The sequence below is a fragment of the Mastomys coucha genome, unplaced genomic scaffold (assembly GCF_008632895.1).
Source record: "Mastomys coucha isolate ucsf_1 unplaced genomic scaffold, UCSF_Mcou_1 pScaffold23, whole genome shotgun sequence".
NCBI lineage: Eukaryota > Metazoa > Chordata > Mammalia > Rodentia > Muridae > Mastomys > Mastomys coucha.
In genome coordinates this window covers 59220964-59233038 of record NW_022196906.1, presented here as the reverse complement: position 1 = coordinate 59233038, position 12075 = coordinate 59220964, and positions in this window count along the sequence as shown.

Genomic DNA, 12075 nt, shown 5'->3' with positions numbered 1-12075 from the left:
ACTCAGGAAGCAAAAGCAGGCAGATCTCTGTGAGTTTGAAGCCAGCCTGGTCTATCGAGCAAGTTCCAGGACAGCCAGGTACACAAAGAAACCCTATCTTGAAAAAATAAAGCAAAACAAAACACCACTAACAACAAAATGAGCGTGGTCAACTAATGATGGAAAACACGGAATTACTCATAGAAATTTATGGAAGAGACCAGGGAGGTGGTCTAGGAGGTAAAGGTTGCCCTGCAACCCTGACAGCTTGGGTTTACTCCCCAGAATCAAGTAAAGGAAAGGAGTGAACCTTCCACAAGGTCGCCTCTGACCCTCACATGCACTCACATGCACATGTGCTCCTGCCTCATAACATGTACACATAAGACCAATAAAGATTTTTATTAAAATAAAAATAGATGGGAGAGGGCCTATGACATAACTCACTTGGCAAATGCTTGCCAGGCATGTGCAAAGCCCTGAGCTCATAAGGCCAGACATAGTAGTCCATGCCTGTCATTCCAGCACCTGGGAGATGAGGCAGGAGGATCAGGAGCTTAAGATCATTCTCTGTTGCGTAGGAGGACAAGTTCTATATGGGATACAGGAGATCCTGCAAGAGAGGGAGAGAGAGAAAGAGAGAGAGAGAAAGAGAGAGAGAGAGAGGGAGAGGGAGAGGGAGAGGGAGAGGGAGAGGGAGAGGGAGAGGGAGAGGGAGAGGGAGAGGGAGAGAGATTGCTAAAAGAGTTGTAATCTTTGGTAGGCTAATACATCATGAGGCTACAAGAAGACATATATATACAACAGTTTAACTTACTAGTCGGGTGGTGGTGACTCACGCCTTTAGTCCCAGTACTTGGGAGGCAGAGACAGGCGGATTTCTGAGTTTGAGGCCAGCCTGGTCTACAGAGTGAGTTCCAGGACAGCCAGGGCTATACAGAGAAACCCTGTCTCGAAAACCCAAAACAACAACAACAACAACAACAACAACAAAAAACAAACAATTTAACTTACTAATAAGATCCTGATGTCCTATGGGACTCAGTTTAGAAAATACTTAATGTTTTCCAGCCAGGCCATGATGGTGCACACCTTTAATCCCAGCACTTGGGAGACAGAGGCAGGAGGATCTCTGTGAGTTTGAGGTCAGCCTGGTCTACAGGGCCAGTTCTAGGAGAGCCTGGACTACACAGAGAAACCCTGTCTCAACAAACTGACAAGTTTTCTATACCTACTCCCAACTGATTGTGGAAGAAAACACATTCAGATTTGCTAACTATAAAGGAGTTATTTTTGTAGAAATGTGGGATGGACTGCACCAGGAAACTTGGTAAGGCTGGGCAAGTTCAGAGTCCCCGGCACCCAGGTATCCATCTGAGACACTAGGCGGCTCCCTGCTTCCTACCAGATTCCTGACCTGGAACACGTGCCACACTTCCTAGAGGCCCTGAGGGTTTAGTCAATAAGCTTCCCTTCCTCCCTGCAAAATGTATTTAATTTCTGGTCCACCCTGAGGAGGTGGTATTGAAAGACCCCTGGGGGAGACCCCCACTCAAATCTCGGGAGGACGTACACCCAAGGAATCACGAGAGACCACATCTTGATGTAATTACAAGAGGTATATTTTAATTTTCAGGACGCCCTGGTTCGGCACCACAGTTATCTCACACAGGAGATAATGGAGCCAACCACGAGGCTTGAAAGTTAGAGGTTTTTATAGGAAAAAAGGTCTGAGGGAACAAAGGAATCAGTGTGGTCATACATGATTGGCTAGTTCAAATATTAACTATTACGTACAGAACAGAGTGGAAAATTCTTAAGGTTGGTGTTAATCTGAGTCAACAGAGCATCTGACCTTAAACCATATCTGAGAGGACCAGATGGTCCATTACTTAGTGTCTGCCAGGCACGTCTTTGCAGACCTGGGCCTTGGACATGTCCTCGTTTGCCTAGACATCTTTTCCTCTATGTTTATAGTTTTATGTCTTCTTGACCTGCCAGCTCTTATGATATCTAACAACTTGTTTGCTCTTTCCCAGGCCTATGTGGCCAGTTTGTGATGGATTCTTAGGCCCATAACTTTTCTTCCTAGTCAGCACAGGTTTAAAGCACCCATTTTCCATGATGAACAATAAATAAACAGTTTGGAACCACGGACTGTCGTCTCTCTCATCAAGAGCTACCATGGGGAGCATGGAGAAGTCACACTACCTAAACCTCCTGCAGAAGGCTCCCCTGTGCTCCCAGACTTTCTCCCTCTACCTCCCCGCTGCCCCCAATCCCAGCCTTGTCCCAGGCCCCTGGACCTCCAGCTCCATTCTGACTCCCCACAACCCAGCCTCGTCTGGATGTCCAGTTTGGGAGCCCCCAGCTCATCGCGGGCCAGTGGCTCCCCACCCTTCATCCTGATTCCATGCGGTTTCCAGAGGTGACTGGATGCTCAGGAGCTTGGGGACCCCAGCTTCAGTCTCCCACATTCTAGGCTGTGTTTTCCAGGCAGTGTTTCGGTGTATCGGTACCCGAGCCCAGCACCTGACAGCACCAGCACAGTCTACTGCTCCTTGTACTGCTCCTAGTTTTGCCTGCTCTATGGTGTTTTCACACCCAGTGGCAGGGGAGGGTGTGGGGGGGGCGGGAAATGCAGACCCATAATATCCTATAGGAGAGCTGGAGCTGAGGCTCAATTGGTAGAGTTTTCCCCTAACATACATAAAGACTCGGATTGTATCCCCAGCAATTTTACAGCTGCCTGTTGAAATGTCCCCACCTTTTCATCTTAATTCCTAACACCACTTGGCTGTCCAGCCCTGCTCCAGCTCCTTGTGTCTCCCCAGTGCTTCCTGGTTTCTTTGCTTTTGACCCCACTTTTTCTTTTACAGGTCTGTTTCTTTCTTCTTGAGAGCATCCTTTAACAGCTCTTTTAGCACGGACTTACACAAGTGAGCAAACCCACCCTTTGTGTGTCTGGAAATGTCCAAGTGAGAGTGTAGAAGAGCCCAGTGTTAGGTTACTGTCTCCCTTTAGAGTTGGCAGCCCTCTGTTGGCTGTGGGCCTACTTGTCCATGGGAAGTCAGTTGAACAGTGGGCCTGCCATCCTTTGGGGATAAGCTTTGTCATTCTTCTGGTGATTTTGAGATTTTTTTCTTTTTGACTTTAACGTCCCCACAACTTTATCAGTGTGTCTAAGTAAGGGTGTGTTACTTTATCTGCTTGGGTGGGTAGGCTTTTTTCAACTAGAAAATCAGGTCTTACAGCATTTTGATGGGATGGTGGTGGCCAGATGGCTCATCAAGTAGAGGGCCTTGCCACCGATCCTGGCAATCTGAGTTTGATTCCCAGGTCCCATATGGTGGAAGGAGAGAGCCTTCTCCCATACATTGTCCTTTGATCTCTGCACATATATTGTGAGACATGCACCCCCACACATCTTCATACACATACACACAAATAAATGTGAATAAATAAATGTAAACTCTGTTTAAAAAATAAACAAAAACAGGACAGTGGTATGTACACCTTTAATCCAAGCACTTGGGAGGCAGAGGCAGGCAGATCTCTGTGAGTTCAAGGCCAGCCTGGTCTACAGAGCAAGTCCCAGAACAGCCTGGGCTACACAGAGAAGCCCTGTCTTTGAGAACAGAGTGAAAGAAAGAAAGAAAGAGAGAGAGAGAGAGAGAGAGAGAGAGAGAGAGAGAGAGAGAGAGAACAAAAGCTAAACTTTTCCATTTCTTTATCTGGTTGTGCTCTGCTGAGATAGAGTCTTAGGACAAAGCTAGTTCCAACCTGATTGGAAGCTAAGGATGACCTTGAACTCATTTCCTGGCCTTCCTGCCTCCAACTTTGCTCTTTACATAGTCACCCCAAGGTGACTATCCCTTTAACATTCTCAAATAACTTATTTAAAAATCTCTTTGCATTGCTCTGTTATCTCATGGGGGAGGGGGGTGAGTTTTTCTGTGGTCCTTTCTGCCTCTTTATCTTATCTATTACTCCTTTGTGTGCTTTCTAGTCTTTACTTTGAGCTTATCTGAGGCAGGATTGTTTTCTACAGAGAGCTATGGATTTTGAAGGTATAATCTTAAGAGATCAATTTCGTGCAATTACAACCTTTTCTAACCATGGTAGAAGATTTTGATTTTGTTTGTGACAAAGACTGGTTATCCTGAAAAGTCCTCCAGTCACAGCTTCCGGGATGCTGGCAGTGCATGTGTGACTACCATTACAGGACAGGAATGGCGGGTTTCTGGGTTTTGTTTTAGTTAAAGTTAACATTTACCTGTTTTGTGTATATGTATGTGTGTGGGCACATGTGGCCCTGAGAATGCATGGAGGATGGGGGACAGCTTTCAGTAGTCCTTCCCATCTATCAGGTGGGTCTGTGGGATGGGATACAAGCTGTCGAACAGCGGACACTTTTATCCATCGACCTTTTATTTTCAAATTTTAGTGCAAAAGTATGTGTGCACATGTGGTATGTCTGATTAAGAATGTATGAATAGAAAGCCGGGCGGTGGTGGTGCACGCCTTTAATCCCAGAACTTGGGAGGCAGAGGCAGGCGGATTTCTGAGTTCGAGGCCAGCCTGGGCTACAGAGTGAGTTCCAGGACAGCCAAGGCTACACAGAGAAACCCTGTCTCAAAAAAAAAAAAAAAAAAAAAAAAAAAAGAATGTATGAATAGGGGCTGGCGAGATGGCACAGCGGGTAAGAGCACTGAATGCTCTTCCGAAGGTCCTGAGTTCGGATTCCAGCAACCACAAGGTGGCTCACAACCACCCATAATGATATTGGAAGCCCTCTTCTGGTGCGTCTGAAGACAGCTGCCTTAAATTACGCCAGAGAGAGCGGACCGGAGAGGAGTGAGATCCTGAGTTTAACAGCAGCCACACACATGATGGCTCATGGCCATCACAGCTACAGTGTACTCATACACATAAAATAAATAAAAAATAAATCTAAAAAAAAGAATGTATGAATAGATTACCCCTTCATTAAAAAGATTTAAGCATTGTGTGTGCCTGGTGTTTATTGTGGGCCTGCTTGCCATGGTGTGCATGTGGAGGGCAGAGAACAGCCTTATGCAGTTGATTCTCTCCTACTTTTGCATGGGTCCTGGGATGCAACTCGAGTTGACAGGTTTGCAGCAAGTACCCTTACCCTCTGAGCCATCCCACGGCCTTGTTCCTGTATTTCACGTGGCATCGCATACAGACAGATTAGTGGCTCAGAGTCTGGAGTCTTACAATCTCTCATGTTTCTGAGTGCTTCAGTCCCACGTTTTCATTTCAAAGCGGTGAATGTTCAGCTCCAATTTCCATTCCTTTGTGTTGTGAAAAGGAGTTTGTTTTCTCAATGAAATCAGCTGCAGGATACTTGGGCGCTGTTTTCACGCCTCTGCTAGCTGTGGCTTCTCCTCCTTGGGACGGAAGGCTGTGAGGCTTGAAGAATAGACTTCTTGTCTAGCTGTACAGAACTGATTGGGATGCGCCACGAAGAATCCTCAAAAAGCCTGGCAATTCACTCGGAGGGGAAACTGGAAACTACTGCTTTCAAAAAAGATTTTAATGTATACCAATTTCATTATGATGTTTTGTGCATGCACCTAGTGTATTTTGATCACATTCCCTTTATTATCTTCTTTTATCCCCTTCCTATTCATGTTGAGTCTCTTCCTCCCGACTACACCCCCCTCCATATCTTTGTTTTTTTTTAATGACCCAATGAATTTCATGGCGGTTGCTTACTTATGTGTAAGAGGCTATTTACATGAGCATGAGCATCTAACCAGTGACTACAACACACACACACACACACACACACACACACACACACACGTGCACAAAGTGTAATTTTTAAAAAATACTTACTTTCTTTTATTTTATGTGTGAGAGTATTTTGTCTACACAGTTGAGAGCCACCACGTGGGTGCTGGGTATCGAATCTGGGATCCTCTGGAAGAGCTGTCAGGACTTTTAACCAGAGACATCTCTCAGATTTATAAAAATAAATAAATAAATAAACTATTAATAAATGTTAATGACTGTTATGTCGGTTACTTGTTAGGATGATAACATTGTAGATGAATGTTGGATTTAATGAGTTATATTATTATCTCTTACTAATTTTTTTTTTCCAGACAGGGTTTCTCTGTGTAGCCCTGGCTGTCCTGGAACTTGACTCTGTAGACCAGGCTGGCCTCAAACTCAGAGATTCCCCCCACCTCCTGGAATTAAATGTGTGAGCAACCGTGCTTGGCTTTCTTTTTCATTTATTGTGGGTAGTTTTGGGGGGCACAGCCCCAAATCCCAATCAGGCTTCAAATTCACTATGCAGCTGATGTGGCCTTACGCTCCCCATCCTCTGCCTTCACCTCCCAAGTTTGGATTGCAGGTGTGCATCACGTGCACCACCACACCTGGCCTTCTTCTCACTTTATAAAAATAATGTGGCAATGGGCTGGAGAGATGGCTCAGAGCTGGAGCATTGGCTGCTCATCCAGCAGACCTGGATTCCATTCTCAGCACTGTCTATAACTCCTTCCCTGGGGGATCTGATGCCCTCTTCAGACATCCTAAGGATGCCAGGCCCAAAGCGATGCACATACAGTGAAAATACTCATACATGGGTTGAAGAGTTGGCTCAGCGGTTAAGAGCACTGACTGCTCTTCCAGAGGTCCTGAGTTCAATTCCCAGAAACCACATGGTGGCTCACCACCATCTAGAATGAGATCTGATGCCCGGAGCAAGAGGGGCCGGAGAGAGAGAAAGAAAAAAAAATACTCATACACATAAAATAAATAAATACATCTTTAAAAAGAAAAAAAAGGGCTAGCCAGATAAGGCGGTACCTGCCTCTAGTAACAGGACTGAGGAATCAGTGGTTATGGCAGGTGGATCTCCATAACTTGAAGCCAAGCCTAGTCTATATAGAAATTCATAGAAATCTACCCAGGGCTACACAGTGAGACCCTGTCTCAAACAAACAGAAAAGTTTGCTGCCCACTCTTTCCAGATTATCAGCTGGACTTTCTAAAGCCCTGACTCTAGCAAGTCACCTCCAGTTAGTCCTTTATCCTTTGGATTGTCTCATTTCCTTTAAGATTCCTACTCCCCTTTTCTGAGCCAAACTTAGCCAATTTCAAAGCAGCCCCAGATGATGTGCTCGGGCCCAGATCCTGGGTCTTCTCCACCTCAGTATTTTTATTTATTTATCTATTTATTTATTGATTGATTGATTGTTTTTTGAGACAAGGCTTTTTTTGTATAACCCTGGCTGTCCTTGGAGTCACTATGTAGACCAGGCTGGCCTTGAACTCAGAAATCCTCCTGCCTCTGCCTCCCAAGTGCTAGGATTAAAGGCGTGCACCACCATTGCCTGGCCATCTCAGTATTTTATATTGAGTGGAAATCTTCTGAGTGTTGCTTTCCTCACCTGGATATTTGGTCTCAATGGACCCTGCCTGGGAGAGCCTCATATATGGCCAACCTGTGGCATGGCTGCCTGAGAGAAAAGTTAAAAGAGCAGAGACTCATTTAGGTTCCATGATGGCCATCTCTTCCACTCTTTCTCACCTTAAGCCAGCCTTCTTGGTCTCTTTATGCCATGCTCCTCCACCTGATGACTGGGTCCTGCTGCCGCTGTTATGATCAGTTCTCATGATGTACCTCATGGCCAGGGCTTGTAGTTACATCCCCTCCCCCAGACCCACTTTTATCTCCTAATAAGGCTTATTTTCCTAAGGTAATTTTGAGCCAACTCCATTCCCAGTTCACTGTCTTCTCTTTTCCTTAATAGTTTGGGGTACCAGGCCCCAGGCTTGACTCTGAGAATACCTGTAACACTACAGAATCTTAGATCCCACTTTGGTGATAATACGCGCTTCCTGTTGCCAAGTTTCTGCTGGGCGCTGAGCACCAATGTTGCCTCCTCTATTCTGAGCTTCCCTAAAGAGCTGAGAGGCAGGACTGAGGACTGGAGACTGAAAAGAACGGAAGAGAAAAAGAGAGGCTAATCTGCCTTCCTGGAAACCTCTGACAAATGTGTCATCAGATGGAGAATTTCAAAATAAAATACATCCAAGCAGGGTGTAGGGGTCAGAGTGAAATCCACTAAAATTCTTGACATTGAAGAAGAGGCTAAAAACTGCTTTGGGATTCAGACCTGTTAAGTAAGATGTGGTTTTTATAGGTATTTGTCATATGGCATATGTATGATGTGATGAAACACCATGACAAAAAGCAACATATAGAAGGAGAAGTTTATTTGGGCTTATAATCCCGGAGAGACAGTCCATGGTGGCAGGAGAGGCAGAACGTGGCAGCAGAAGCAGAGAGAATAAAAAAGAAGTGAGTCAAGGCTGTGCAGTCTCAAAGCCCTCCCTCAGCGACAGGCTGAGTCCTCACAGCTCCAAAACCTTCCCAAACAATGCCACCAATTGGGGACCACATATTTAAATCCATGACTGAGGGTCATGTCTCACTCAAACCACCACATCATTATACAGATGCTGTGAATCCAACCATGGAAGATCGAGCTGCATCTGGTAAGCTGTGAAATCCTAACTGATTTCTACCGTCTAAATTTATATGTATGTTGGTAGTGTTTCATGTCACCACAAATGCAAGCATGAAAAAAAGAATGAGGCTGGATGATGGCTCAGTGAAGAGCACTTGCTGCTTTAGCAGAGGCCCAGCCCCCAGGTGTCAGCTTGCAAGCACCTGTGATGATCCAGTGTCCTCTTCTGGCTTCCATGGGCATTAGCCATACATAGGTTCAGGTAGGCAATCACATACATAAAATAAAAATAACATTTTTAAAGAGGAAGTTATCCTAAGTCCTGTGAAATAACATATACATAAAAGCTTACAGTATAAATATAAATATGCCAACTATTAGGTGTAATGCTCAAACCTACCTTTAAAATCTCTTGCCCTTGGGCTGTAGGGAATGTGGTTGTTGTCAGCTTCTAGCTGTTCACGACTTTAGGATACACCTCCGCATTCTGAAAAGACACTGAGAATTGTACAGTGCAAAAGGATAAATTTTACATTAAGTGAAGCATGTCTCCATAAAGCTATGGGGTGTGTTTGTGTGCACAGTATTTACATGTGCACACATGTGCAGCTGTGCTTTCCATGCAGGCACCTGTGGGTGCCAGACTGAGGTGGGGTGGTCAGTAAAGCTATTGGAGTGTGTCTGTGTGCACTATATGTATGTGTGCACACGTGTGCAGCTGCGCTTTCCATGCAGGTACCTGTGGGTGCCAGAGGTTGAGGTTGGGTCTCTTCACTAATTGCTCCTCTGCTTATTTCTCGACACAGGATCACTTGCTAAAATGGAAGGCAAATTAAGTAAGATATATAACTTTTGAGAGAGTCTTTTCTTTTCTTTTTTATTAGATATTTTCTTTATTTACATGTCATATGATATCTCCTTTCCCCGTTTCCCCTCCAAAAAAAAAAGAAAGAAAAAAATTAAATTAAATTAAATTAAAAAACAAAACAAAACAAAAAACCCAAACAAACCCCTGCTCCTTCCCCCCTCCCCCTGCTCGCCACCCCATCCTCTCCTGCTTACTGGCCCTGGCATTCCCCTACACTGGGGCATAGCACCTTCACAGGGACAAGGGCTTCTCCTCCCATTGATGACCGACTAGACCATCCTCTACTATACATATGCTGCTGGAGCCATGAGTCCCACCATGTGTACTCTTTGGTTGGTGGTTTAGTCCCTGGGAGCTCTGAGGGTACTAGTTAGTTCATATTGTTGTTCCTCTTAAGAGGCTGCAAACCCTTCAGCTCCTTGGGTCCTTTCTCTAGCTCCTTCATTGGGGACCCTGTACTCAGTCCAATGGATGGCTGTGAGCCTCTACTTCTGTATTAGTCGGGTACTGTCAGAGCCTCTCAGGAGACAGCTATATGAGGCTCCTGTCAGTCAGCACTTGCTGGCATCCACAATAGTGTCTGGATTTGATGATTGAACATGGGAAGGATTACCAAGTGGAGCAGTCTCTGGATTGTCCTTCCTTCAGTCTCTGCTCCATAGTTAGTCTCTGTAACTCCTTCCATGGGTATTTTGTTCCCCCTTTTAAGAAGGAATGAAATATCCACATTTTGATCTTCCTTCTTCTTGAGTTTCTTGTGGTTTATGGATTGTACTTTGGGTGTTCCAATCTTCTAGGCTAATATCCACTTATCAGAGAGTGCATACCATGTGTGTTCTTTTGTGATTGGGTTACCTCACTCAGGATGATACTCTCCAGATCCATCCACTTCCCTAAGAATTTCATAAATTCATTGTTTTTAATGGCACTGTTGAGGGACATCTGGGTTGTTTCCAGTTTCTGGCGATTATAAATAAGGCTGCTATGATCATAGTAAAGCACGTGTCCTTATTACATATTCGAGCATCTTCTGAGTATATGCCCAGGAGTGGTATAGCTGGGTCCTCTGGTAGTACTATGCCCAATTTCCTGAGGAACTGCCAAACTGATTTCCAGAGTGGTTGTACCAGCTTGCAATCCCACCAGCAATGAAGGAGTGTTCCTCTTTCTCCACAACCTCTTCAGCAACTGCTCTCACCTGAGTTTTTTATCCTAGTCATTCTGACTGGTATGAGGTGGAATCTCAGAGCTGTTTTGATTTGCATTTCCCTGATAACTAAGGATGTTGAACATTTCTTTAGGTGCTTCTCAGCCATTCGGTATTTGTCAATTGAGAATTCTTTGTTTAGCTCTGTACCCCATTTTTAATAGGGTTATTTAGTTCTCTGGAGTCTAACTTCTTGAGTTCTTTGTATATATTGGACATTAGCCCTCTATCAGATATAGGGTTGGTAAAGATCTTTTCCCAATTTGTTGGTTGCCATTTTGTCCTATTGACAGTGTCTTTTGCCTTACAGAAGCTTTACAACTTAATGAGGTCCCATTTGTCAATTCTCTATCTTAGAGCATAAGCTATTGGTGTTCTGTTAAGGAAAATTTCCCCTGTGCCTATGTGCTTGAGGCTCTTCCCCACTTTCTTTTCTGTTAGTTTCAGTGTATCTGGTTTTATGTGGAGGTCCTTGATCCACTTGGACTTGAGCTTTGTACAAGGAATGGATCGATTTGCATTCTTCTACATGCTAACCGCCAGTTGAGCCAACACCATTTGTTGAAAATGCTGTCTTTTCCACTGGGTGGTTTTAGCTCCTTTGTCAAAGATCAAGTGGCCATTGGTTTGTGGGTTCATTTCTGGTCTTCAATTCTATTCCATTGATCTACCTGCCTGTCATTATACCAATACCATTCAGTTTTCATCACAATTGCTCTGTAGTACAGCTTAAGGTCCGGGATGGTGATTCCACCAGAGTTTCCTTTATTGTTGAGAATAGTTTTGGCTATCCTGGGTTTTTTGTTATTCCAGATGAATTTGCAAATTGCTTTTTCTAAGTCTGTGAAGAATTTGAGTTGGAATTTTGATAGGGATTGCATTGAATCTGTAGATTGCTTTAGGCAAGATGGCCATTTTTACTATATTAATCCTGCCAATCCATGAGCATGGGTTCTTGTCAAATAGATCTTTTACTTGCTTAGTTAGAGTCACAGTAAGGTATTTTATATTATTTGTGACTATTGTGAAGGGTGTTGTTTCCCTAATTTCTTTCTCCACCTGTTTATCCTTTGTGTAGAGGAAGGCCACTGATTTGCTTGAGTTAATTTTATATCCAGCTACTTTGCTGAAGTTGTTTATCAGGTTTAGGAACTCTCTGGTGGAATTTTTGGGGTCACTTAAGTATATTATCATATCATCAGCAAATAGTGATAATTTGACTTCTTCTTTTCCAATTTGTATCCCTTTGATCTCCTTTTGTTGTCTAATTGCTCTGGCTAGGACTTCAAGTACAATTCTGAATAGGTAGGGAGAGAGTGGGCAGCCTTGTCTAGTCCCTAATTTTAGTGGGATTGCTTCAAGTTTCTCTCCATTTAATTTGATGTTGGCTACTGGTTTTCTGTATATTGCTTTTACTATGTTTAAGTATAGGCTTTGAATTCCTGGTCTTTCCAAGACTTTTATCATGAAGGGATGTTGAATTTTGTCAAATGCTTTCTCAGCATCTA